Below are 27897 nucleotides of genomic sequence, written 5' to 3'. Positions count from 1 at the left end.
TTTTCCATATTTTCTAAATTATTGCAATGATCCATGAATAGCTTTTATAATCAGAATAATGTATTTTAAAATACTTGGACAATATTATATCTAAAACTATTGAAATGTCCATAGATTTTACCTATTAATTCCACTTTTGAGACTTTATCCTAATAAAATAATCTGAAAAGGGGAAAAAGATACACTCCTGATTTTTGTGTGTGTGGGTAAATGATTTATAATTGCAAAAGCAGACGCCAAGTGTTCTTCAATAGTGGGATAGTTGTTAGTTACTTTGTGGAAATTCTTTTTCAGGAACTTCTCTGTAGTCATTCAATATGAAAAACTGTGAAGACAGCAGGAACGAGGAGACATGCTTGTGCTGTAGTGTGAAAGGAGGGAGAAGCAGGTTCGAGAAGACTGAAATCATTGCAGCCCAGGGACATCACATGTGCATAGGAGCCAGGTCTGGGAGTAAATACTGAAAATGAAACCAGTTGTATTGAGTGTTAGAACTTCGGGTGATCGCCTCCTCTCCTTCATTTTCCAAGTGGTTCATAATGTTGTTATAATGTCTTTATAATGAAAGTAAAGTCCATAAACCTTTCCATATGTTCTTTCTGTAAACCCTTCAGGTTTCGGGCGATACCAGATACATTCCCACGTCAGCGTTCGCCCCATGGTGCCTAGTCTAAGCTGTTTCGTTCTGCAGCGGCTCAGTCAGTGTTGCTGACTAAGTCCCCAGGTTTACTCTGTGGCTTTTGGCGAGTGCAGGTAGCGGACATGCTCAACCTGTGAGCAGCCTCTTTGTTGTCTCAAGTTACAGATTTATCATGTTGAACAGAGAATGAGAAACTGCTGAACGGCTCAGATGTCTGTGGACACATTCCCTATATTTGGCAGCTCTCGGCCATGAATGTGAAGGGTTGAGGACTCAGATTCTCCTTTATCTATTGTTGGCTTGGACGGCTGCATACTCCAAAGCTCACATAAGGTTTGGATATAATGTCAGCTTCTGATTATCTGTTACATGGGAGGAAAAAATTGGAAACAAACCGCCAAGCTATTTGTAGTGCGTATCGTTTGGTTTTGTACACCCCAGTTTTGGGGCAAGAGCAGGAGGAGGAGCAGTGGGAGGAAGCGGAGGGGAACCACCAATGCATGCCCGCCACTTGCCCAGCGTTATACTAGGGCCTTTCACCGTGTGGCTCACTTGCACTTATCAGATAGACAAGGGAACCGAGACGCCGAGATATGGTAACTTGTTGCAGGCCACACAGACTAGGAAAAGGAATGATCTAGTCCCAAAGCACATACTGACAGATGGTCCACAAAGTGAAACAAATCACTTGCCATTAGTCTAGAACTGACTTTAATCACCAGGGGTTCTTTTACCACCCGTGGTTCTCAACTAGGAGTGATTTTGACCCCTGACACCACCCCAGGAGACACTTGGCAACATCTGGAGACATTTTTGCTGGGGGTGGAGGGGTGCTACTGGCATCTTGTAGTTAGAGGCCATGGATGCTGCTAAACATCATATTGTGCACAGGACCACCTACCACAGTGAAGAATCATCTGGGCCAAACTGTTAATAGAGTTGGGGTGGAGAAAGCTTGCCATATCATAATAGAACCCAATGTAACTCACCCCACTAACTTCACTTCCTGTTCACTTATGATATTAAGTTTCCGTGGCTCTGAACAGTTCTCAAAGATATGAAGCATCTGAGGTGCTGTTTATTGGTCATATAATTAGGAACCACTGAGCATATGTAAATCAAATAAATGTGCATAAAATCTGGAGGACAGTGCCAAGTTTAACTCTGAAATTTATGAGGGGAGTTCATAGTGAAATTGCCAGCAAGAAATTAACAACTCCCCAAGTGTTACCAATTGTGGCTAACCCTAATCTGTATTAAATTCTACGATGAATAGCTAAACATTCACGGAGTCTCACTCGGGATTCCCATATGTAAAATCGGAAACTTGGCTGTTCTCCGATGACAAGGTCAAATCACTAAGTTTTAACACTTCAGCTGTGTCTATAAGCAGAGTGTAAATTGCTTTAGTTTGCTGTGGCTGGCCTATTTGGAGGAGGAGTACACATTAATTTTGTTCCTTCTATGTCATCAAGACAGCCCCTGGAAAACCGGAGTTAATGAATTAGTCAATATTTTTTGTGGTTCACCATAATTTTGAGGCATAGAATTATAACAGTATTTGAGAAAGACTCTTAGAAACTCTGCAAAACTGAAAAGGACTCAGGAATCATCTAATTTAGTCTTTAATCGATCAAGTGGTATTCATTGGATGACCTACGATGTGCCCAACACCACGCTCAGTACCGTAGAAAATACTAGGCAAGTATAAAGCATGAATTTTGCCTTCAAGTAATAAACAATATGGGAAAGAGATAAGACAAATGCACAGGAAATATTTAGTGAATAACTTGGGTTCTAAATTGTTTTGTATAGACTGTCAGCAATGACGGGGTTCAGGGAAGGTGTATCACATAAAATTGTTGATATTTGTTCACTTGTGTACCTGTCCATTATCATGACAGCTACCTGCGTGCAGGGACCTAGAAGGAATTTTCTACTCTGTATCTGTCTTGGTGTCTAGGCAGAGCCTGGCCCATGAAAGCCAGCTAGTAAATGTCCATTTAATAAGGGAATGAATGATCTCAATGGGTAATGAACCTGATCTTGGCCTTGAAGCCACAGGAATGTCTTCACCAACGTTTCCCATTCCTGGGATGTCCAAAGAGGTTTGGTAAAACAAGGGTTCCATGGCCAAATGGTTTTGGGAATTGCTGGGTTAGAAATAGCTCTCTCTAATCAGAGCTTCCCATATTCTAATATGCATTGGGTCTAGAAGGACTCACTGACTTGGGGTCAAATTTATTTGCTCATGGAAACATATCTTACTAAATATTTGGTAACATAAATTTGACTTAAGATACCAAGAAATCCACGTTGAGAATAATTACTCTAACTATCCAAAGGAAATAGCTTCTTGAGTTGACTAATGCTTTGAAAACCAGTATGCCGGAGCTCATACAGTTATGATTTGGGGATCTTCTAGAAAGAGTTCAAAGGAAGTCCTGTCCTTTGGGGCCAGGCCTGTATGAAGGAAAAACCAGGACACTTTTTATGCTACCCTAAGTAGCTTTTCTCAACGGCCTCTCTGTAGCTCTGGCTTAGAGAGTCCTACTTTGGCGTGAGGCCATGGCTTGAGCCTGGGACGCACATTTTTTAAAAATTTGGATGAGTCTTTTCTTAATATTCCCACTGGGCTTGTACTTTTATTTTTTAAATGTCTTTTGCCCTGAACTGCTCAACTGGGCCTGATAACTTCCCAGCAGGCTGCTGGCTGCAGAGCATGACCTGGGATAGTGGCTGTTTGTTTCTCTGTAAGTCTGCGCTTGCTTTGATTTGGGTGGGTTTCTTTCCATAGTTTCCCATTATGAGGATCACTTATGGGATCAAACCACTAAAAAGGCAAAAGCAAAATTGTGTTTGTTAAAAACGCTTTCCTTTTGAAATATATCTTTCAAATGTACAGTTATTTTTCCTTTTCTGATCAAACTTTGAAACAAGTCTTCCAGACCCCAAAGGTTTTTTATTAAAAGACAAAGCAGTTTAAAAATAATTGATGGTGAACTGGGGAGCTGAGTAACGTTCTGTTACCATCAGGAGCAAATACAAGCAGACGGTGACACATTTTGTGAATGATTTCTACTTCAACATTTGAGCCTGAGGATACAGTTGAGAAGGCAGAGCTAAATCCATTTTTGGTAGCTTTGATTTTAAGATAAATTTGTAAAATGATTCCTAGCACATTGTGTCATGTTCTATCTCAACTCGTGGCCATGAATTTTGTACCTGTACTGGGACTGGGGGGGGGGGGATTGGGGGGCACGGGTCCTGAGGATGGCATTACAGAAAGACCCCACCCAGTCCGTTACTGCAAGTCATTGGACGTGATTCCAACGTTGAGGAATGAAGTTGTCAAATTCTATGGAAATGCGGCAGAATGAGGCAGGAGCAAAAGTCGAACTCACCAAGGTGTGTCTACCAGTTACTGTTGTGGGCGTATGGCACACCCTCCCCTTCAAGACAGGCCCTGTGACCCTAGTGGCTCAGGTGTCATCAGCTCTTTGGTCACATTTACTCTGGCTGCTGTCTCCAGCGCTGGCTCTGCCTGCACAGGCCTGACAGGAGGTCTCTGTGCACTGCTCTGCTGCGGCTGCTCCTGTGTCCAGGGTTCTAATGAAACACGGAGACCACCTCTCAGAAAATGTACAAGCCCTTTGGGCACAATGCTGTCTCTTGCAGATGATATGAACTGGGCTTAAGTCACATAATTTATGGCTAGTGCTTGGCAACTGTTCAACTGAATTCAACAAACATGTAATGAGCACCTGGGCCCGCAGGTGCAGCATGCTGGGAAGTTAGGAGGGGAATAGGCTGGTCTGGGCGGGGTAATAAGAGAAGCACACACACAACGAACCCAAAACAGAATGAAAGTATACTATTGACTCACTTGCTTAGCAAATATATAGTGAGCACCTACTGTGTGTTAAGAGCACTGTTCTAGATGTGGGGATACAGTAGTGAACAGAGTGGGGACGGGCTCTGCTCCCAGGGAGCTTAAATTCTAGTGGGGTGGACAGAAAACACAGAACAAATAAGCAACAAAAAGTCAGTTGGTGGTAAGGGCTGGAAAAAGCAAAGCCTGGTGAGGGTTTGGGAATCGCAAGTTGAAGGAAGTGCTGGTTCGGTCAGGGAAGGTCTTTCCGATGAGGTGATGTTTATAAAGAGACCTGGATGAAGTATGGGAGACAGCTCTGCAGAAACAGGGCCGAGGGTGGCCAGTGTAAAGGTCCTGAGGCAGGAGCACGCTTGGCAGAAACATCGACCATGCCCCTGCGGAGGGGCGGGCAGATGATCACCGCCAGAGAGAGTAGCAGAAGATGAGATCTGAGATGCAAGCAGAGCCAGCTGTTGTAGAACGTTATGGATCCTGGAGAGGGCTTTATTCTAAAGGAGAAAGGAAGCCATGAGAAGGCGTTGAGCAGGAAAATGACACGTCTTGATATGTTTTTAAAGGAGCACCCTGGCTGAGCCACACAATGGAGAGCATGAGTGGAAGCAGGAAGATTGGTTAGATCAGCGGTTCTCAACCTGTGGGTCGCGACCCCTTTAGCGGTCGAACGACCCTTTCACAAGGGGTCGCCTAAGACCATCCTGCATATCAGATATTTACATTATGATTCATAACAGTAGCAACATTACAGTTATGAAGTAGCAACGAAAATAATTTTATGGTTGGGTCACAACATGAGGAACTGTATTTAAAGGGCCAGAAGGTTGAGGACCACTGGGTTTGATGGTTCTTGTAATAACCTGGGTGAGAGGAGGGGGCGGTCTGGGCTAGGATGGCAGGGTAGAGGAGGTGAGAGGACATTGTAAGTGGGGTAGGTGGAAGGAACAGGGAGATTAGGATTCCCGAAGTGATGTAGAAAAGTGGGGAAGAGGAGAATCAAGGATCCCCAAGGTGTCAGCATCCAGCTGGATGGAGGTGTGATTGCTGAGATGGAGGGCACTGGGGAGGAAGCAGGTGTTAAGATCAGGATGACAAGTTTAGGTTTAGACATCTTAAATTTGAGCTCCTTAGACATACAAGTGGAGCGTTTGAGTAGGCAGTTAATACAGAAATTTGGAATCAGGCGGAGAGGTCAAGGGCTACATTTTGGAAATATCTCGCTTTGGAACTCATCTGGATAAGGAGCCTGCAGAACTAGGTCACCGAGGTTTATTATGGGATTCAATTTCTGACCTTCATTCTCTGCAGATGAAATTAAACAAGTCTCCCCTCTCTGAGACCCCCCTAACCGCCAATGCACCTTCCCTGGTAAGTCTCTGGAAGGTTCCTGAAAGCAGACACTCTGTCTTATTTAGCTCCCTACCCCTCACACGGCCGCGCATGCACCTGTCACATCATCGCCCACAAACCACAGCTGAGTTGGAATGCCACCTACTATGCCCCCAGGGCTGTGCTGCGTGCTGTGATGTTGCGAGTGGGATCAGGAACCAGTGGGGAGTTAGTCTCATCATACATCAACCAGCAGAGAAACTGAGGGACCATCTGTCAGGAAAGAGACTCACAGGCGGCAAGGGCCCCAGGGTCCAGTCTTATCTCTGTTACTCGGGAACACTGGGTATGTCACCCCATCTCTGGCTTCAGTCTCCTCATCTGTCCAATGGTCTGGACCAATTATCTCTAAGATTCCTTTCGGATCCCTGCCTCACCAAAGGAAGCATTACTTGTAGGGTAGCTGGGAAGAGATCTAAGACCTGCTGAGGGCGGGGGGACTTGAGTTCACCCTGATATTCCTTTCACGCTCACATCTACCTCAGGGAAATTCAGAAAAGAAGACAATTGATATCTGCTCATTTGCCTACTTTTTTCATATCTTTAAAAGAAAATGAAATATACATATTTATTTCAGTGAATATATATATTTCATTTTCATATGACTAGTGATAGCTAAGATTCATCAAATATTTTGTATATGCCAGTGGATACGAAGTGGATGATCTCACTTCATGCTCATGCTAGCTCTCTGAGTACAGTTGTTTTCTTGCACCGAGGAGGAAACTGAGGCCATATATATGCTTGCCTTGCTGAATGTCAAAAACCAACCAACCAACAAACAGATACACTCTAACAGTGTTTTACCCAAATTACATCATTTTAACCTAGAAAATCTCAAAGAGTGTCATACAACTGAGATTAAACTTTTATATCTTAGAGCAATTGAAATAGTTTATTACCTAACTAGCATTTTAAGGCAAATTTTTCTCAATGGATATTGTGTGTGTGTGTGTGTGTGTGTGTGTGTGTGTGTATGTGTATATATATAATTTCCCCATAACCTCAAGATTTATTTATAACTAATGGAATATTTTGGGGGGATTGAGTGTAATTTTCTCAAACAAGTATGCAAAATTCCAGATATTCTATTGTGTTTTTTTCCAATCCAGGGATAGCTAATGCTAACTCAGGGATAACTAATGTTAACATTTAGGGCACACCCTTCTAGAATTTAGTTTTCTAAAGGATCTTATTTTGACACAGGCCTGGCCCCTCGGAGCATGTGATGGAGAAGGGGAGGTCTTTCTCATGCCCAGTAGGTAAAAATGGAGTTTGGCCTGGCAGCGAGGAGGTGGAGTCACGGCTCTTGTAATTTTCCAATGGGATGGCACTTGCCTGGAGCCACCATCTGTTTGCAGGGCAGCTCTGAGTGCTGGGCATCTGATTTCAATAAGCCCGGAGAGCGGTCCTGGCCTATAGCACATTAGCAGCAGGCACAGCTGCTCTGTCTCCACACCCCACAAGCCCACGGAGAGTTGGTCTCGTGGCGCCGTGGTCCCGCGTGACAACAGAAGACAGTGGTTGCTGTTGGACCCTGTCCAATCCTGCAGAGGTCAGCTCTTGACCCAGAGCCTTCTGGAGCGTAGAGGCCAGGCTGGTATTGTTCTTTATGATTCGTTGTGTTGTCTCAATTAGAAAAAAGAAATCTATGGAAGTCTGGATGCAGAATTCTCAAGTCTGGAATTCCGCCCACATATGGAAAACAAGACTCACTCACGGAAACAATGCCACTGTGTTTGTCACCCACGGACTCGGGGATGCGACCACAGAGAATAATTGGCGCGTCCTCCCAGCACGCTTCGCCTGGGACTGATAAAGAGCCATCCCCGAGCCCAGCCGCAGTCAGACCCCAGTCCAGCGACTGGGGCAGCAAGTGGCGCTCACTGTCTAACGGCAAACACAGCCCCGCCACTGGCAGCCGGCCCGTGCTCACTGCCATTTTGGCTACTTATCAGCAATAAGATATTTTATTTCACAATATTTAGACAATGAACACAAGAACATAAACAAGTTAATTATTTCAACGTTAATAAGGAAAATATCCCTTCATCTCCAGACCACATGCGTTTATTTCAGTGGAGTGAGCGGGTCACCCTGGGCTGCTGGCTCTCGCAGGCCTTGTTAAGTGGGCACCACTAGACTTCACCTTGCCCTCCTCCAACCTCTGGCCCTCCTCTGGCCCCCACAGTGCTGCCTTTCCCCTCCTCTGGGCTTTCCATCCTCTCCCGGGGCTCCCTCCCTGGACCCCATGGGGGCTCCCCAGGGTCGGGCTGCATGGAGCCCTTGTGTGAATTAGCAGAACGGACCCTTTTCTCAGGCAGCGTCAGCTCTGTGCCAGGGGGATGGTGTGGTGAGCAGAGAGAGCCCTGACTCACCCCCTCGGCTAGAAGCTCTGTGCCGGATACAACCTGTACCACCACCACGGAGACTGACTGCCCACAGTGCCCTCCCAATGACTGGACGGGGCTGGCTGTGGACGGGGCTCACTCACAGTGCCCGGCCGGCCCCTGAATTGTTGCACAGGCCCGGAGGGTCCGCAGGTACCCCTGGGCTCCCAGGCGGTGTCAGCAACGGAATGGGGAGGGGATGTGACATCTCTGCAGGGCAGCTGGGCGTCCGTCTTCACGTCCACCCAGCTTTTGTCTGCGGAGCTGTGGGTGGCTCACCCTGTGCCAGCCTCTTTCCCACACCTGTCATCTCCGGCCGCCTCCTCTCCTTTGTCTCCTCCGCTCTCTAATCACACCGCACCTGCACACAGCAAGCACTCCACTCCCCGCCTCCCCGCCCGCAGCCCACCTGCTGGCCTCTCTCTGCCCACACACACCCCTTTGGGGAGCCCTTCTCCCCAGCCCTGCGCTCCTCCCCAGCACCCTGAGAAGTGGATTCCAGTCCAGGTGTGAGAAGCTGGTGATGCCACCCTGATCGCTCCTGAGTTCGCGTTTAAGGGAACTGGAGACTCACTGTCACCAGGTGGCAGTGCCTAGAGTGGTGCCCTGGGCAGAGAATGTCGGGGAGCTTCACGGGACCCCCTAAATCAGTCCCCATGTGTTCATGCCTGGCTGTCACCGAGAAGCCTGGTGGGAAGACTGACTGGTGTCACCCAGCTTTCAAATCCAGTAAGTGGTTGAGCTTCTGTCACCCAGGGGGTGCCTTCCCCAGCCAGGACAGCTAGTCCTGATCAGGAATAGTCCCAGCGCTTGCCCAGGAGCCGGGAGATGGTCAGAGGGAAAGGAATACGTCTGTTGATCTAGAGCAGTGATGGCGAACCTATGACACGCCTGTCAGAGGTGACACACGGACTCATTTTTTTGGTTGATTTTTCTTTGTTAAATGGCATTTAAATATATAAAATAAATATCAAAAATATAAGTCTTGCCGAAACCGGTTTGGCTCAGTGGATAGAGCGTCAGCCTGCGGACTGAAAGGTCCCAGGTTCGATTCCGGTCAAGGGCATGTACCTTGGTTGCGGGCACATCCCCAGTGGGAGATGTGCAGGAGGCAGCTGATCGATGTTTCTCTCTCATCGATGTTTCTAGCTCTCTATCTCTCTCCCTTCCTCTCTGTAAAAAAAAAATCAATTAAAAAAAAAAATATATATATATAAGTCTTTGTTCTACTATGGTTGAAAATATCAAAAAATTTCTATATGTGACACGGCACCAGAGTTAAGTTAGGGTTTCTCAAAATGCTGACACGCCGAGCTCAAAAGGTTCGCCATCCCTGACATAGAGCACTCAGCTTCTCTTCCCAGCCAGACCCCATGGCTGCTCTGTGCCTTTAAGATTCCCCATCTCACCGCCCTGCCTGACTGCCTCATAGTGCCCTGTCCCCTGTCCAGTCACTGCTTGTTCCCCCACATTCTGTGCGCACAGCAGACACCACACACGCACGCACGCACGCACACACACAGGTGTTTCCTGGAAACAAAAATGCTTCCATTGCACAACCCTCCCTCTGGGATGCCCACCCCTCCTTGCTTCCTGCCCGTCTTGGTAAAAACTCAAAACTCACTTTTTTGTTTGGCAAATCTCTTCAGAGAGCCGGGATTCAGTGGGTGCACAAGGTCAGTGGAATCCATTGTTTTTAAACTTGATCAAATCGTATATATTGTGAGCACTGCCCTCCACTCACCTGGCTTCCTGAGCCTAGACACAGACTGGGGAAACCGGCGGTGGGGCCAGCTCCTAATCTGGTGCCCTCGGCTGGGCTCGCAGCCCTGGTTCCTGTGCCCGGGCAGCCGAGTTATATTAAGGAAGAACAGTGTCGGCCTGGCAGCCTCTGCCAGGCCCCGAATTCCTGAGGGGTCACAGCCTGACTTGAGATCGGCCTGGCCGAGTGTCTCCCGCAGCGCTGGGCAGGCGTGGGTGGTTGATAAATATCGTTCGATGGCAAGGGGTGACGAAGACCCCAAGAAAGGGCTCTTTCTTAGTTGCTCGCTACTAACTTGCCGGGATGTTCCGGATCCTGGGAGGAGCCAGGGGGCCCAGGGTCTGAAATAAACAGCCCCAAGGCCCAAGGCCCTTGCTGACAGTGCCTTCCTGGGAATAGGTTCTTGATCGAGTTTCTGCAGGAAACTAGGCCTGGGCTTAAAGCCGGGTCTGTGCTGTCCACAGCTAGGAAGCAGGTGGAGTGCATGCAGCCTGGCAGTGTTGGTAATTGCCTCTCCCAAGGCAGGGGCTGAAGGGGAGAGTCGGCCTGCTTTGTGGCATCTGCTGCTTTCTGGGATGTAAGTACTCCCACTGTGGCCAACTGCAAGCTACCAGTGTGACCTCATGAGTGTGGAGAGAAGAGACGTTCCCAGTGGAGCAGGAGTGAGCCCACATGAGCTGCAACATTGCCTGGGATGAGAAGGGAGGACTTCCTTTATCTTTGGAGCATCTCACCTTCTCCTCCTGTCGACCTTTCAGATCTCAGATGTACCATGCCTTCCTCCAGGAACCCTTCCCTGCCTGCCTGGTATGCCCTCTCAGACAGCATACAGCGCATGGCTCTCTCAGGGCCCTGATCGGAGCAGGACCTCCCCTTCCTTTGCGTGGTTCTTGGTCGCTGTCCTTCTGACCAGTCTGCAAGCCCGTGCGGGAGGGAACTGTATATGGTTTTTGTCCACCTGTCTCACCAGTGCTAGCACAGCTCCTGCCACAAAGCTGGTCTTGAGAAATAGCTGATGAGTAAAGTAGAAGGAAAGAAAGAACGGGAGAAAGAGAGAAAGAAAGAAAGAAAGAAAGAAAGAAAGAAAGAAAGAAAGAAAGAAAGAAAGAAAGAAAGAAAGAGAGAAAGAAGAAGAGAGAGAGGAGGAAAGAGGAGGGGAGGAGAGAGGAGGGGAGGGGAGGGGAGGGGAGGGGAGGGGAGGGGAGGAGAGGAGAGGAGAGGAGAGGAGGACAAACCTGAGCCAGGCTTTGTGCTAACTCTGATTTTAGATAAGGCACTTCATCCACTGGTCTTCTTTCTTTATTTCCCCCTCTCCCCATCATATATTTAAAATCTTCCCCATGCAGGATTTCTCACGATTCTCTCGATGCTAGGATTCTATGGATCTTTGAGTCAGAATGGTTGTGCAGGTCTTGAATATTTGCAGCTGCCTCAGCAATGTCTATTTTTGTGTGTGTGGTGTGTGTGTGGTTACGTGTGTGTGTGCACATATACGTGCATGTGTGCGTGTGGTGGAGGGTAGACGGGGGCAGTCAGAAGAAGCCTGCAAAAGGGGGAGAAGTACATTTTATAATGAAAGCCCTTCATTCCCTTTTCATGTCCGAGGCTCCCAGGTCCTAGAAGAATCCTCCTGACCCTGCGGTATTAGATCCATCCCAGTGATTCTTTGCCTGAAAGGCTAAAGGCTTCCTTGGAATTAAAATGCAAGTAAAAAGGGCTAATCAGCTTGTAGGTCCCTTGCAGGCAGGTCTGAGTCGTAAATGTCCTAAATGCAGCTAATGCCCAGGGCAGCACAGGGCAGTGAGAACTCAGTAAAAACTACGGAATAGTTCGCCTTAAGACAGACCTCACTTTGGCAGTAAGTACTGGTTCTAATTAAGAACTTTGGTGGGACCCAACGTTCCTCCATTTTTATGTGTTTACTTAGGGACATATGGGCAGACACAGCTTCAGAACACTTTATAAGTTTGGTAGCTTTGATCACAAATGAGACAACCCTGCAATTACTTCTCCCTGAGTCCAGCCAAGCTAGAGGGCTCTTGTCTCTGGCATTTCTTTCCTATCCCGGTCCAGCTCTTTTTGGCCAGGCCAATGGCAAAAGCAAAGTTATGGGCCCCTTTCCCTTGTGCGGCATAAGTTCATGCCAGAGACCATGGCTTTGTCGCTTTTGTGACCACTATGAGAGGGGAAGCCACCTCCAGGCCCTGGTAAGAAAGGAAAAGAGCTCTGGTCTGTGCAAAGCATGGCATTGACTTTGCATGTGACGAAGCCACGTGGAGGCAGCGTGGAGAGAATCCCAGACATCTGTGCGAGTGAGTTTTAGCTGCCTGAGAACGCCCTGTGATGGGAACGGACCCTGGAGGCGGGGGAGAGCTGTCCCGGTGGCCTCAGTCCTGGGTCAGTGCTCAGGAACCCGGGTTCAACCTGTCTGTGCAGAAGCTGTTGACCTGTGTAAGAACTAGCAGGGGAAGATGGGTTGTGCCAATGCCAGCAATAATGACCAGAACACTCAACATTTTGAGGCTTATGTGCCTGGTGCAATGTACCCATTTTATAAGCATTATTCTATTTAATCATCACAGCCGCCTTATTATTACCCCCAACGTATAGGTGGCTTAACTGAGTTATCCCACAAATGAGCGGTAAATCACAGTGATACTGTGACATTGAACCTGTGTCTTCCTTGTCTAGAGATTTCCTCCCAATGTCTTAAACCCCATTTCCCTTTCCTCTCACTTTCCAAGGACCTCATACTTTAAAATATCCCCTTGAGTCATTGACTGATGTTTGAAAGTTTACTCCAAGGTTTTATTAATATAATGAGGACAGCTGCCTTTGTTGAATGACTTTTATGTGCCAGGTACTATGCTGCTACATATATTCTCTCATTTAACCACTACTTTGTAAGGATGTCTTACTATTGCTCCGATTTTACAGTTCAGGAAACTGAGCATCAGGGGGAGTTTATATAATGTATTTAAAGTCCCACAGTCAGTAGGAAGGAAGGCCCAAGGCCAGCCTTTTGCTTGCTCTGTTGCCTGGGAGTGGTCCACGGCCTTCTGGCCGAATTCGATGGCTACTCAAAGCAGTCGCCTCTGGGATCAGCAGCAGCCGAGCATGATCGGCCATGCATTGCTTATGAATGAAGGGTCAGAGGTCACTTTTTGATGGCGTAGAAGTTTGACGGCATCAAACTTCTGTGTACCAAGCAGAGGACCTAATGATCAAAGTGGGCCCGGTGGCAAGTTGGCAGGCAGGCTTCGTGAACAGAAAGTCACAGGGGCATGCCAGCAGCTCTCTGAGGAAGCAGAGAAGGGATGGTCAGCTCGAGGTGTGACTTCCGAGGCTGTGTGATGGACAGCCTCATCACCTCAGCCCTACGAGGCACACAGGGCCCAGGCAGCTCTGAGAAGGCGTCTGCGGGAAAATCTGTATTTTCATGGACTGAGTCAGGGCTAAATTAAACATTAGGGTAATCCACCACATCTGAATTTCATCGCCATTATATCATTCTTCAGACCTTGTAAATGTTTATAATGATATTTTTGGTAGGTTGGAGTAAGCCGTCTACATCTGAGGTATATTACTTTAAATCTACATTTATAGACTAATAAAATGAGGTATTGGCCAGCTCGTCTCCTATAGTCATATCCTCATGAGTATCCAGGCAGCAAAATGAACCAGGGTTATGAGTAAGTGTCCTGAGGTAGCCCTGAGGGCACAAACCCTAAAATATCCATACCGTGTCATTTGTAGGAGGTGTGGGGATGACCAGACCTGTGTGTCTGGGACCAGGCATTCCCCTCTCAAGAGAGGCTCAATGATCTGCATCTCCTGGAAATCTGAGGCCTGGGAAAAAGGAGCCATGGCCTACACCCCCTCCCCGATCAGTCTCGCTCAAGAACTGGACATCAACATCCTTACTGTGAGGTGGCACTGGGGGCTGACCTGGGATGGGCTGAGCATGAACTATGCATTATCACAGGTGGCATTACAAGAATTACTTTTTAAACGGAAGCAAAGGGCCAGTGTTTGACACTGGATCAGTGTTTGGAATCAAGACTCTCTTGGAGCCATGATTTTCCTACTTATCTCACACAGACCCAACTCAACAAGTCTGTTCAGGACAGTCTCTGCCTGGCCTTCCTAGTGGCCCTGATCCCTCGCTCACTCCTGGGAAATGATGGTGAAAGACCTTCCCAGTTCCTTCCCCAGGAACTACCGTGAGCCCCTCGGGATGAGCTGACTCAGAGATTCTCCCCTGGAGGTGGCTACTCTTCCCTCCCAGGCCTCGCCCTCCCTCTATTCGGAACCAATGGCAACTCACCTCTCTTTCCTGACTCCTCTGTTCAATCACACATCTTGGGCCTCTGAGTCCTCCAGCTTTGCTCTTTATACCGAATATTAAAGTCCACAGCTGGCTCTAATCTACAAGGCGGCCGGCCCCCCAGGTACGTTCGTGCTTGTGAGGAAGCTGCACATCCAAAGTCCTGCCCCTTTGGGGCCAGCTTAGCTGTAGGGGCGGGGACTCCAGAAACTTGCAATGCAACCCATGGCACGCCTCCTCCAGGAAGCCTTCCCCGCAATGCTGCATCCCACTAATCTCCTTTCCTAACCTCTGTAGTTTCTTTGCACCATACTTATCAACAATCCACTCGTTCAGCACACACTCACGGAGCTCCCACTATATGATGAAGTACTTGGTGAACACAGAAGTTCCCGCCCTCATCCTAACACAAGGAAACAAATAATAGAATGAAGTACTAAGCAATAAATGAAGTTGGGTAAGGGAACAGAGTCTACTGGTGGCAGGGTTTGGTGCGGGTGGGAACAGACATTTTCAACTAGGGGTCATCTGGGCAGACCTAGTGGTGAAGCAGATCTGTGGGTAGGAGTGTCCTAAACAGAGGAAACAGCATATGCAAAGTCCCCGAGATAGTCACAAGATCAGCGTGTTGAAGACATAGCAAGAAGGTCAGCGTGGCTGCCACAGAGCAGGCAGGCAGGATGCAGACTGTTGGAGAGGGTGTCAGCGCCAAATCATATAAAGGTAGGGCTTCTCTACCTCAACCCTGCTGATATTTTGAGCCAATTCTTTGTTGAGCGAGGGTGGGTGGGTGGTTATAGCCCTGTGCATTGCAGAATGTTAAACTGCATCCCTGGACTCCACTCATTAGATGCCAGTATCACCACCACTACTACCTCCCACCCCACCCCCGCGCACACACACACTGTGACAATCAAAAATGTCTCCAGCTGTTGCAAATGTCCCCTGGAGGGGGGACGGGGGGGCGGGGGCGAGAATTCACTCCTGGTTAAGAACCACTGAACTAAGTCCATGATAAAAATTTGGATTTTACTCTATGTGTAATGGAAAGCTCTTGGAGGGTTGAGAGCTGGGAAGTAATGTGACATGACTTATAGCTCTAGAAGGGCACTCCGACAGCTGTTGGGTTAAAAGGCTGTGAGGGAACAAGGATGGAGGCGGTGGGACCCAGGAGGAGGTTCCTGTAGTCGTCGGGTGAGAGGGGATACTGGTTTGGACTAAGAAGCAGTCGTGGGCCCTGGCCAGCTTGGCTCAGTGGATAGAGCGTCGGCTTGCGGACTGAAGGGTCCCAGGTTCGATTCCGGTCAAAGGCACATACCTGGGTTGCCGGCTCGATCCCCAGTGGGGGGTGTGCAAAGAGGCAGCTGATCAATGATTCTCTCTCATCATTGATATTTCTATCTCTCTCTCCTCCCTTCCTCTCTGAAATCAATAAAGAAAATATATTTTTAAAAAAGAAGAAGCAGTCGTGGGATGGGGAGAAGTGACTGGATTCAGAATTTTGTATGAAGCCACCAGAACTTGCCGGTGGTTTGGCTATGAAAGGTGATGAGGAAGGCAGAATCAGGGATGCTTTCTAGATCTGGGGTCAGAACAACTGAGGGAATAATGACGTCATTGAGACTGAACTGAGACGTGAAGAATAGTTTGGGGGTCAAAAATCCTACATTTGAGATGCCCATTAAACATGCACGTGGCCGTGGACGTTTGGATGGAGATCTAGAAGTTGTAGGTCGTGTTTAATGCCTGGGGAGCATGAAATCATCTACGAAGAGTGATACGGGAAAGAAAGGATCCCGGAGCGGCTCCAGGGCACCCCACTATTTCGAGGTCCGGGGAAGAAGAAGCTAGCAAAGGGGGTGGCGGAGGAGGCCAGTGAGAAAAGGGCATAAGGAGAGCTCCATGTCCCCAAGGCATCCTGGCCCCGTCACTCCATCTGCCTGAGCCTGTCCTCAGCCAGGTCACCATGCAATCAGGGAGCTCCTAGGCATTTGTTTGTGTTCAGCATCACCGACCACTCAAACACCAGGATCTAAGCAACCGGGAGACTTCACAGACGTCACCTTGTTTAACCCTGACACTCACAAGTGCTATTAGTCCCATTTTATAGCTGAGGAAAATGGCAACCAGAGAGTTGTTGTACCTCACCCCCCATCACTACCGGGCCTGGCACCCTGGGAGTCTGATTCCATGTTCAAGCTCTTTCCACGGTGTCCTTGGCCAGGGGCCCACGCAATGCCTAGCACAGGCCTCCTGCCCGGGAGGGGCAGGCAGGAGTGTGGAGCACTCTTGTAGGGCAAGTGACTCTTAAGGTCCCTCAGCCACCACGGTCCAGCATTGGCACCTGGAGTCTGACGCTCCTCACCTGGGGCTCTCACATCTTACCCCTTGTCTACGGCCAAGGTGTTTCCCCAGCCCTCAGACCATGGTCAATGCAGCAGCCCATTCAGCAGGCAGGGGCGATATTATTAGTCTTATTTTACAGATTAAGAAACAGGCTCAGAGGGGTTCTGTGACTTGCCCACATTACACAGCGAGGAGAAGGCTGAGCCAGAAATAAATCCCTGCCTTCCTGAATTGCAGCATTACTGTGTCGAAATAAAGAACCCATCCCTGACTTAACCGTTATTCTGTCTTACACACAACTTTCCCATTCCATAAAAGAAATAAGCTTCAGACAGGTTTGTGGACTTTTCCCAAGCCCAAGCATGGCCAGTCCAACTTCTGTCCATAATCATTTAAGAAGCTGAAATGACTAGAGTTGAACGTTTAAAATTTTAAGATTACTTTTTGTGGTTTTTGCTTAATCATAAAGGTGCTTTTAAAAAGAACCTTGGAAACATATTTGTCGCTTTACTAAGTCCTTCACTTTCTGACATGCCCAGTTCTTTCTCAGAAAAAATGAAAAACAACAATGCTTAAAAGCCCCACCCCCCAAATGTTTTCTTCCAGCTCTAAGATACAGAGAGAGAGGTGCTGACACCCGGCCATGAAATCTGGAGTCAGGTTTTGGTGTGTGACCTCCTCACCAAGGAAAAGGAAAACATTGTTAAAGGTTCATACTTTCCCCATCAAAGGGCAGACGCGACACCCTTGAGCCGGACGAAAAGAAGGTAATTTGTTTCATGCCTAGGAGACATCCTTAGCGGTGTGTCATGTCCGGGACAGTCGATTCCATTTGTCATTATGAGTTTCAGAAAGGGTGGACATACACTTTCCATCCCCCCCCCCCCCCTTTTGGGCACAGAAAAACTAAGTTGGCATTTGCTTTTCCCTTCAAAACAAAACAAACTAAAAAAAAACCCCAAAACCACCAAGGTGCAACAGTGATGAATTCAAATAGCCTCTTGGCTACTTTGCTTGCCGTCCACTCAGGTTCAATAGAGTCCCCTGGGCGGAGGGGAGGGGACTGGGTGTGATGTGACACACGTCTCTCTTCGGCTGTAAATGTTACTGGAAAGGTGCAACTGGCCTGATGACAGTGTTACAGGGAACAGTGGCCTGAGCGGTGGCAAGGAGAGCGGGATACTCAGACGAAAATGACACTAGAAATAAATCTGTTTTCTCCCCTTCCCTCCCCTCACCCCCCACTGCCCGGTAACCTCAAATAGAGCTGTCATAGCTGCCTTAGACAGGAGCGCTGGTACTTTGGTTGGGACTGGAATTCAGCATTTGAGGAGATGTCACTAATAATCCTCTCTGAGTCCCGGTGGCGAGCATGGGGCCAGTGGGAGGGCGTTTCACAAGGGGAGAGTTGGAATGAGCCCCAGGGGAGCATGGGAAATGCAGAGGGGAGAAGGGGAAGCTTTCTTGTTAAAACAGAAGCTGGGGGCGGGGGGGGGGGGGGTGGATTGTCACTGCTGATCTGCCTGCAGGGGCTGCGTTAGCAGGGCTCTCAGGAAAAGGGGACAGGTCACCTTTGTGGCCCCCTCTGGGTGTGCGTCACTCTTTCGCACACCCTCCCCTGGGAAGGGAAGGTTGGGCCTGGGGTCAGTGACTTAGGCTGCCCCTAAGTTAGGGCTGGAGTTAGGATTAGGGTTTGGTTTCCCTGAAGGTGTCAGCTCCAGTGTCCACACCAGGAGCCTAAAGCTGTTTATAGGAGGGGAGACGCTTAAACGGCCCCCTCCCCCGCCCCCCACGCTGCAGCAGCCTGGAGCCTCCCTCATGAGAAAATGGTAGGCTCTCTGCTCTAGGCAGGGAGTGCTTAAGAATTTGACAATGTCAACACTTTAATGGCATCTTAGCCCTGCTGTCCTTACAAAAATATACTGAGGGGAAGGGATGCGATTTGTGGGGACAGAAGCTCCTCCCAGAGCGACTGCACCCACAGGAGGGCCAACACAGTTATCCCCTCCAGCGGCGGGAGGAGGATGTCTTGTGCCCCTTGGACAATTGCGGTCACGGTCGTGTCCAGGGGCCAGAATCACGGGAAGATGGCTCTGCAAGAATGAAGTGGGAGGAAGATGACATGGAAGGTGGGGACAAAGGCCAGATATGATTATTGTTTTCTTGCTGGGTTTGCCAGAGAACATCAAACCGCAGGGATGAAAGCGGGTAGGGAAGTCATGGTGGTGATGAAGTTGCATTGTCCTAAAGAAGATAGAGAGAGAGGAGAAGAAGGAGGACAAGGCAGAGGGGAGGACAGACGAGGACAGCAGCTCTCACTGACTCGGGGCCTTCTTGGTGGCAGGCAAAGTACCGGCCACACTGCACACTTTGGTCAGTGACTCCACACGCCAGCCCTGCGAGGGGTCATCATTCTGACCTTATACACTGAGGCTTAGAGAACTTGTTGCCCAAGGTCAGACAACTGGGAGCCACAGATCTGGCACTTAACCCCGGCCTCTGAGCTATGCCTTTTCCTAAGCCATGCTCTCATCCATACCAGTAGCTTGTAAGCTTTTTTTTAACCACGACTCACAGTGAAAAAATACATTTCCATCATGATCCAGTTTGCACATGTATATGTGTAACATATATACAACTGAAACAAGTTTCATGAATACTTTCCCTTGCTGCATGCAATACCCACTAATTGCTGAAAATCGTACTCTGCTCTCTTTCATTTAGAGAGAGAGGGAGAGACCAGTAAATTGATTCCACATCTCCATATGGGTCTTTGAACAACATTTTCCTTTCCTCTGGCCTCTGACAGTTGATTTGAAATGTTTTCAACTCCCTGCTTGATCTTGTTGGATGCCGGGCAACATCTTTGCTTCTGAGGCATGTTGCTAATTGTGCACTCTGGACGGTCCCTCTGGTCAGGGGCCATCATCAATCAAATATTTCAGAAATTACAAATATCTGACAGAGACGCTTGCTTGGAAAAGAGTCAGTCCAGGAAGCCATCCAGAAAACATAACCGCTGATCTCAGGCCCCGACTAGTAATATTTTAGGCGGTTGATGCATGCTTTCGCAAAAGCAGCTATTCTCTCTGTTTCCAGAACCTAAAGGTCTCCTCTGTTTTGATGGGGCAACGCACAGTCACCATCTAACACTAAATGCCAAAGGACAAGAAGAACGTGAGGGGCGGTGGGAGACCTACCAACCCACCACCAACAGTAGGGCTGTCTTTCTCAGTTTTTGGTGATCATGCTTGCTTTTCGGGGGGGTGCGTGTGCCTCTACCCTGCTCGCAGATTTGGGGGGTGATGTGGTTTCGACAGCAAGGGGCAGTGCCAGGCTTGGCTGAATCAGATGTAGGTCATGGAAAGTGAAGCCCAGATCAGGTGGCTCGGCGTGCGCCGGCCCTGATGAGCCGCGGCCACGGTGACTTCACTGAGAGCAATGTGCACACTAATTGAGAAAACATGTTCCTGTGATGGCCTCATGCAAAAATCCAGTTACGAATTTTTTTTTTAATTCCTAAGAATTCCTTGAATATTTGCCGTGCGTGTCTATACAGCCTCCCGGAGTACTTTTCCTTCTTACTGAGGGGAGTTGTGTTTTTCTGCTGAGGCCCAGGTCAGATTTTTAAAGGGGTAGGATTCTGACAAGTGGGCACAAGGACACAGACCTCGGGAGGAGCAGGGAGAGGGCCGGAGAGGAGAAAGGTCACCTATACCTTCTGTCCGTTTCCTGGGGCAGGAAAAAGCAGTCGAACTCAGGCACTTGCTCCGTCAGCCTCTGGGCTTAGTAAGGGCTTTCCAGCGCCCTCTCACCCTCACCACTGACCTCTGACACTGACCTTATGGTTCCCTTTTATAGATGAGGAAACTGAGGCTCAGAGGGATTACGGAATAAACTGATAAAATCTGTCTGAGTTTGGGCCGGGCTCCTTCTATTAAATCTACTCGTCCGTGGGACGGCCCCTCCCCCAGGAAGCCTTCCTGGAGGGCGCCTCATCATCGAGGCCTCTCCTTTCTCTGAGGTCTTATGGCCACACAGTCAGCACCTCTTCGGCTGGCTCCCCTGATACGGCTCTCAATTGCTCCGAGTCTAGACGAGACGGTAAAAAAGCCTGCTGACAGGTTCTGTTGGCGCTACACGGATGTTTTTGAAAGTGAAGAAATTATACATTCAACCTCAGAGTCTTGACTTTTCTCGAAAGGTTGGAAGATCTGGCCACACTGGATTTATAACAGTGCAAAGCAAAGGGGACGCACAGCCTGTCCCCTTTCCATGGGCCATGCCATTTGTAGTTCACTGCACCCCACCAGCCTGTGGCCTTACCTCACTCACATGCCCTGACCAGCCCCTAACGCTATTTTCATTTCAGCTCCACAGCAAGCTCCTTGGGCAGGATCATGATTTACATTTGTCATGACTCCCCTGGTTAGCACCCTGATAGAGATGCTAATTGGGAGGAGGGGAGTCAATCCAGCCGCCTGATAGCTGGTGGACCTCCCTCCCCAGTGGGGTGGGCTGTCCCCCCTTTGGCCACAGGGATATGCAATTCAGCAACAGCTGCCCGGCCTGCTCACCTTGGCATGGAGAGCGCAGACGCCCTGCTCTCGTGGAAACGCTCACAGCCTCCTTCTTCCTTCCCCTGGAAATTCCATAAGACACAGAAAGTCCTACAGACACCAGTTGTTGGAGGAGGAGGAGCTGTTATGCGGGTAAGGAACCAAACACTCTGGAAGCTGCCAGGACAAATGGCCCTCCTCGAGAAGTGCCTTATTTAGAGAGCGTTGCATAACGTTTCTGAAGTACGAGTCTGAGGGGAAGCTGCCTCGGAAAGAAAACCGCGGGAGCGTAGCCGCGGGTCGCCGTTTACCAAGATATTATGAGGCAAAGACAATGCAGATGAAGAGTTTGGTTAAAATTCTATGTGAATGAGAATGTTCATCACAGAAGGTCAAAATACAGACTTAGAGAATGAAAGGTGGTATTGACTGACCTGAAGTGAAAAGGTATCAAGAAAGATACCGCCCCCCCCCCCCAACCCCTCAGATCAGTCCTGCCCAGGGAGAACAGGAGGGGAAGGATCGCGTGTTGTGGAGTGCCCACTGTGTGCCAGGCGCGGGCTAGAGTCCCACCGACAGCACCCCCACTGTGCACTGCAGCCGGCAGAGAAGGTACTGCTCATCTCTTTTCCAGAAGAGCACCTGGGATCAAGAGATGCCCTCCTGCATCTCTGTCCCCTGGTGCTCCTCTCCGTCCTCTCTGCTCACCTGGTCCAACACCCTTCCTGCAGTCAGAGCCCAGCATGACCGCTCCTCCCTTCAAAAGCACAGTCCTAAGGGGGCCTGACTCTCTTGGCATCTCCCGTCTCCGCGGGGATTCGACACAAGGTTGTGGCCCCCCAGTGTGTTCACCTCCGAGCCTGGTCTGCTCAGGTCCTACCATGAGATGGCATGTCACCGGAGTGGGCAAATGAGATACTCAAGTCACTGTAACCACACCTCAGAGCCACAGCGACAAGGGCCTGAGACAGCACCTCTCTGTACCCCCACCTGGGCTGAGCACACCTGGCTTCCACCAGGCAGTCCTCCTGGGCGCACCCTGGAGCAGCATGCAGCAAGCAGACAGGTGATACGTACCACCGACCCTGGCCCCTAACCCAAGAGCCGAAGGAAGACGGCACGGCAGCCCCTCTGTACCAAACAGCAAATACGATGTGGTTCCTGGGAACAGGTCCCGTCGGTCCCGTCGCTGCGGGCTGTGGCTGCCCTCCACGTGGCAGGGCTTCTGTGCGGAGCTCGGGGCGTTCCTTCCCACGCGTCCAGTGCCAGACCCTCCCCACCCGCAGAAGCCACCACAGGCGCGGCCCGAACATCGCCCTCTGCTGAGCCTGGCGGCGGGCTTACAGGGAAACCCTGACTGACTCTGACTAATACTCCTGCTCATAGAAATAAAAGGATGCTCCACGAGTGGAAGGGGTTGGCCAAACTCTTGGGCAATTCAAAAGGCATCTGCTAGTCCCACCTGACAGACCACAGGCTCAGCCAGTCTCCTCCTTACCGGGATCTCACTAGGGCTCCCAGCCTTTTTTTTTTTTTTTTAATTACTTCATTACAAGTCAACTCTCCAAACTCTATCAGCCCTACCCCTTTGGTAGTTTTCTCTCTCCTACTACTTGGGGGTGAGTAGCAAGTAGGCCTCCCTGTAACATCCTCCCAGACACTCCTGTGGCCCTTGGCACTATGCATAACCAAATGGTTCACACTGCCCTCCAGGGAGAGGCTGGGTCAGAGGTAAGGATGAGCTGTTCTCCTTGAGAATAAGCCCAGCGCTAGAAGCACCGTCCCTCCAGGGTAGCATTGCCAGCCTCCTTTTTTCACTCCAGTGTCACATTATTGGTTCCCATTTATCCGCACAGCTGGGGCCCAGGTGTATTAATTTGATAGCAACATGTACCCACGTGGCATTAAGTGCTGTCAGTGCTGGGGAGGTTCTGCTTCCTCATCCTGTCATTTGGGGAGGAACCTCCTGGTGCCACAGTGTGTGACCCACTTAAGGAAGGAGGGGAGGGTCTCTGCCCAGAGCTGCGGGCACCCCGGGCAAACAGTCTGCCTGTGTTTTTAGTAGCAAATAGCACAGACAGAGGCCGCCACGATCTAAACCCTGCCGGCCCTTCTCCCCATTCCCTCTGGTTTTGTTTGCATGTGGCTCATTTGCAGTCACACTCCACTGACAGAAGGCAAAGGATGAGGCCTGGTGGGGCGACAGCACCGATGTTCCTGCCAGTGGCTTCCCGGAGCCTGAAATGCTGATTCTTGGAGAATGGCTGGGCTGCATTCTCAGTGATAAACAGATGCCCAACATTAAGGCCTGGAAGAAAGGGCCTCGAGGGTAATTTCCAAGGGCATTCTGAACTGGGAGCAAATTATCCTTTTAATAAGCATTTAACCATAAATGGCACGGCGGGGAGGGGTAATCTTCGGTTGTCACCCTGACTTCCGTCATTCAGTAGCGAAGGTAGGGATACTAAGCTTCCCGCATTAGGTAAATAGGTCATCCTTACCCAGGAAGTGTCCCCAGCTGCCACTGGCCCCATTGAGAAACACTAGTAATTCAATGCACTGGTCCTGCCGATTGGGAAATGGAAGCTGAGAAGTTCAGTGACTTGCTCAAGGGCACAAAGCTACTTTCCCTCCTGTTTCAAAACTCAGGAAACAACCACAGGAAGTTACCTAAAATACAGGAGGAAAATAGCAAGAGATCATCCCGCGATGTTTCAGCCTGATTCCTGCTGTGTCGAAGGCCAGTAGTCTATGGCGACTTCTCAAAAGCATGTAACGTAGCCCCTAGGAGGATACAGGAAGCATCACGGAGCACGGAACTCTTCTTTGTTGTCCGCTGTCATCATTCTGCTCTTGGCCAAACTCTGTGGCTGAAGGGCTCTCCGCCTCGGCTCAAATAGTGACAGTCCCTGTGCACATCCACCCAAAGGCCGGGGGCCCCGGGCCCCAGTGTCTCCAGCCGCGCTTCTGCCTCAGGACCATCTTGGCTTTACTGCTCTTTGGAATGAGGATGTTAACGGTTTCTCCACAGCCGGGAAGCAAGTTTCCTGGGAACGGGTTGGGGAAGGGTCCTCCATCTCCATGCATTTGCTTCCTGCCACCGCCCTATGCTGTTCTGTAAAACTGGTCCATCACGGAGCTGGTTTCTCAGACCAGCCAAGCCTGCGAGCTGACGGTTCCGCCGAAGGTTTGTAAGATCAGAGGCGCCAGTCACAGAAAGACAAACCCTCTGGGAACATGGGTTGTTTGCTCAGAGACGTCCAGACATTTTAAGTGAATCCCCTGCAAGCCTGCCACTGCCTCCCGAGAGCAGAAAGTGTTTGCTGCCAGCAGAGGTCTCCAAGACTTACCTGCTCTGGGCCCTGATGTCCCTACAAGGTCTTTTTGGGAGAAGACAGATGGCCAGGCCTCTGGTGCTGGGTGTGGCACCGATGTCTGGGTGGGCGACTGCTCCCTGCCCAGTCCGGAGGGGCAGGAGCGCGTCTCCTTTGTAGCTTCTCTGCGGCTCCATGCAGCTGCGTGGCAAGGGGCACTCCTGGAATGTGCAGCAGGAGCGCTGCTCGCATTTGAAAGTGAAGTGCAGTGGTTCTCATCAGTTTCATCTCAGCGGTGATGAGAAACTTCCCTGAGGCTGCAGCCCTGCCCTGCTCTGCCCTGCCCTCCCTGCTGCTGTGGCAGCTGGGCCCCCTTCCTGGCCAAGGCACGGATTTCTCCATGCAAGAGAGAGCGAGAGAGCGGAGTGTGAAGCTTCATCCCCTCCACCCTCTGGTGCTCTGGGTAGGAGATGTGGGAGGGCAAATGGGACAAGGTGAGACCCTCACTCTGAGAACGGCTGAGGGTGCAGTGCTGGGATGCCTGCCCTGAGTGGACCCATTTCCCAATTCTGTAGTGGGGCTGGGCTGCTGCAGGGGTAAGGCGGCTGCCCAGGGAAGGCGTGGCATCAGAGCTGGTTATAAAATCTCTGTTACTCCTCCAGTTCTTTCAAACACGTGTCCCCATGCCCCAGAGACCTGGCGCCTCCTAACATGTTCCCCTTCGAGGCTGCCCTTTTTTTCACCTGCATACAAATATGGGGAAAGCCTGGGGGAGAGGTTTGGGAGCCTGTGCTGTTAGCCCCGCCCCTCTCCAAGGACCCAGGTGTTGGGACGCTCATTTCTTCAGTGTGTCCATGCCAGCAGGGCCAGTCTCAGCCCCCAGACCACTCTCACTGCCCCCTCACCCCAAACCTCTGGGAACGCTGCCTGTCATGGAGTGACAGTGGGGTTGCCATGTGTCTTAGTCCACAGAAGAGACCCATCCGGATCTCAAGTGGAATGTCTTGACCAGTGGTTCTCAACCTCCCTAATGCCACGACCCTTTAATACAGTTCCTCATGTTGGGGTGACCCCCAACCATAAAATTATTTTCATTGCTACTTCATAACTGTAATTTTGCTACTGTTATGAATCGTCATGCAAATATCTGATATGCAGGATGTATTTTCATTGTTACAAATTGAACATAACTAAAGCATAGTGATTAATCACAAAAACAATATGTAATTATATATGTGTTTTCCGATGGCCTTAGGTGACCCCTGTGGAAGGGTCGTTCAACCCCCAAAGAGTTGCGACCCACAGGTTGAGAACCGCTGCTCTCTCTCCTGAGGCTCTGCAGAGGGGGAGTTTCAGGCGCAGAGCGTGAAGCCCCTGGAGATAAGTTCCGGTGGGCCCTCCAGCAGGATCCTGACTTTGCAGAAGGCAGCTGGCAGCACATGTGGGGGAGGAGGGGCTGGCACGGGCAGTGGGTGTGCCCAGGGGATGGAGCCAGGACATTAATCAAGGGCCTTTTCTCCAGGATGACAGACAGGGCAGAGGCACCCCGGCGAGCACTGTTTTTGCTTTCCAGCTGGGAACGTGCACTAAGTTGTTCTTGAATACCCACGGCACCCAAAAGGCTTTGCTGTAATGCTCTTCACTGCACGGAACACCCATAAATTATCCTTCCCACTCTTACAACTTCCAACCTGGAACAACTTGGAAAAACCAGCCTAGCAAGCAGGCTCCTCTCAAATCTCAGTTCGCAAGAGAAGAGAAAGTTCAAGCAGAAAGCACCTTCCAGGAGAATTGCAGAGATTTTTGTTGTTGTTGAAAGAATGAGGAAAGTCGTAATGGAACAGCGCAAAGCCTCTTGTTTGCGTTGGCTGCGCGATGCTGCTCTCTGCCCCCTGGGTCCTCTCAGCCTTTGCTGCCTGGACCAAGGCGCTGCCGGCCCCACCCCTCCAGGCCAGCTTCTCACACACCTGGCAGCAGACAGCCGGTGCCCAAGAAGCCGGAGCCGAGCCTTGGCGACCTCGGTCGGTCGGGGCTGCTTGATGGAGGCCCCTTGGCCCGCAGGCTTCCTCCATCAAGCTTCGGGGGCCTCCCTCGTGAATCCCAGCCCTGCAGCTACGCACAGAAAAGCCCACAGACACTTGCTCCGTTCCTGGCAAGGTCCAGCGCACCCTGCCCTCTGGTCCCCTCACCTGGGGAATTTCCAAACTCGTGCACAGCTCAGCCCGCGCGCGCTGCACTCGCCCTCCGGTGCAGACCACGCTCCTCTGGTCCAGGCGCGCTCCCCTCCCGCGCGCATCCCTCTCGCCTCCCGCCACCCCGCTCACTCGCTCTCCCTCACTTGCGCGCTGTCCCCTTCTAGCCCCGGAGCGGATAGTCCGTACCTGGCACCGCCACGCGGCTACCGCAGGCGCCAGGGTGGCCTCCGGACTTCGGGCCATTGGGAGACCGTGAACTCCGCCACCGGAAAGACCGCAGCTCCCCACGACTTGCCCGCCCGCCTGCCGAGACTCCCGCACCCCGGCACCCACTGGGGACGCTCTTCTCAGGAGCCTCGGGGTGCACGGAGGTCTGGTTCGTGGGGCCGGGACGTCCCGGGAGCCCAGCCCCGCCGGCCCCGGCCCGCCCCGCCCCCGCGCAGCGCCCTCGCGGGGCTCGCTCCGGCTTCCAAACTCACCCTGCGCGCTCGCTCCGTCCCCGGCGCTCTCTGCCGAGCGGGAGCGCCGAGCAGCTTTTACACTCACTGTCTGAAATCCTTAGCCCCTCCTCCCAGACTCCTCCTCACTCCAAACCCGTCCCGACTCCATCGCTCCCGGCCGGAGCCCCACACCTGTCTGGGCTGGGCCGCGAGGCCGGGCGGTAGATGGTGTTGGGGACTCGCAATCGATCCTTCCCCGAAGGGCTGCTCCGCTCCGCCACGGAGGGTTCAAACCCCAGAGGTCAAATGGAAACGCACGGGGGTGAAGGGGCCGCGCATTTTGGGGCACCAGGCAGGGGTGCTGGCCAAGGTGGCCCATGGGCTCACAGGCTGTGGGTGGGCGGGGTTGCCCCTGGCTTCCCCCCACCCCCACCGACTTTGCCTGCAGCCAGTGTCTGGGGGTCTGCCTGGCGTTTGCCATCCTGCCTTAGGTTTGGCTATTCCTCACAGTCTAGAGAGAGAAGCCAGGGGGCTTGTCACCCCGGGAGAAGCGAGCACCCAGAGGAGCCCCAGAAGATGCAGGTGCGGGCGCTCTCCGACTGGAGGGCGGTGGCTCCTAGAACCAGAACTGGCTGGAAGGATTCAG

The 27897-nt window shown here is 50.7% G+C and overlaps 1 protein-coding gene across 1 annotated transcript in view; it reads right to left on the bottom strand.

Annotated features, from left to right (window-relative positions):
* NGF (nerve growth factor) overlaps positions 1 to 27338 on the bottom strand; it is a 49470-nt gene extending 22132 nt beyond the window's left edge. The window contains exon 1 of the mRNA XM_036344576.1: positions 27291 to 27338. The gene's annotated coding sequence lies outside the window, so the exon portion shown is untranslated. The remainder of the gene's footprint in view (positions 1 to 27290) is intronic.
* Positions 27339 to 27897: the final 559 nt, after the last annotated feature.

Source organism: Myotis myotis, unplaced genomic scaffold, assembly GCF_014108235.1.
Source record: "Myotis myotis isolate mMyoMyo1 unplaced genomic scaffold, mMyoMyo1.p scaffold_m19_p_18, whole genome shotgun sequence".
NCBI classification, from domain to species: Eukaryota; Metazoa; Chordata; class Mammalia; order Chiroptera; family Vespertilionidae; genus Myotis; species Myotis myotis.
The sequence above is the reverse complement of the archived record's forward strand: the minus strand, read 5'-3'. Positions and strand labels throughout refer to the sequence as shown.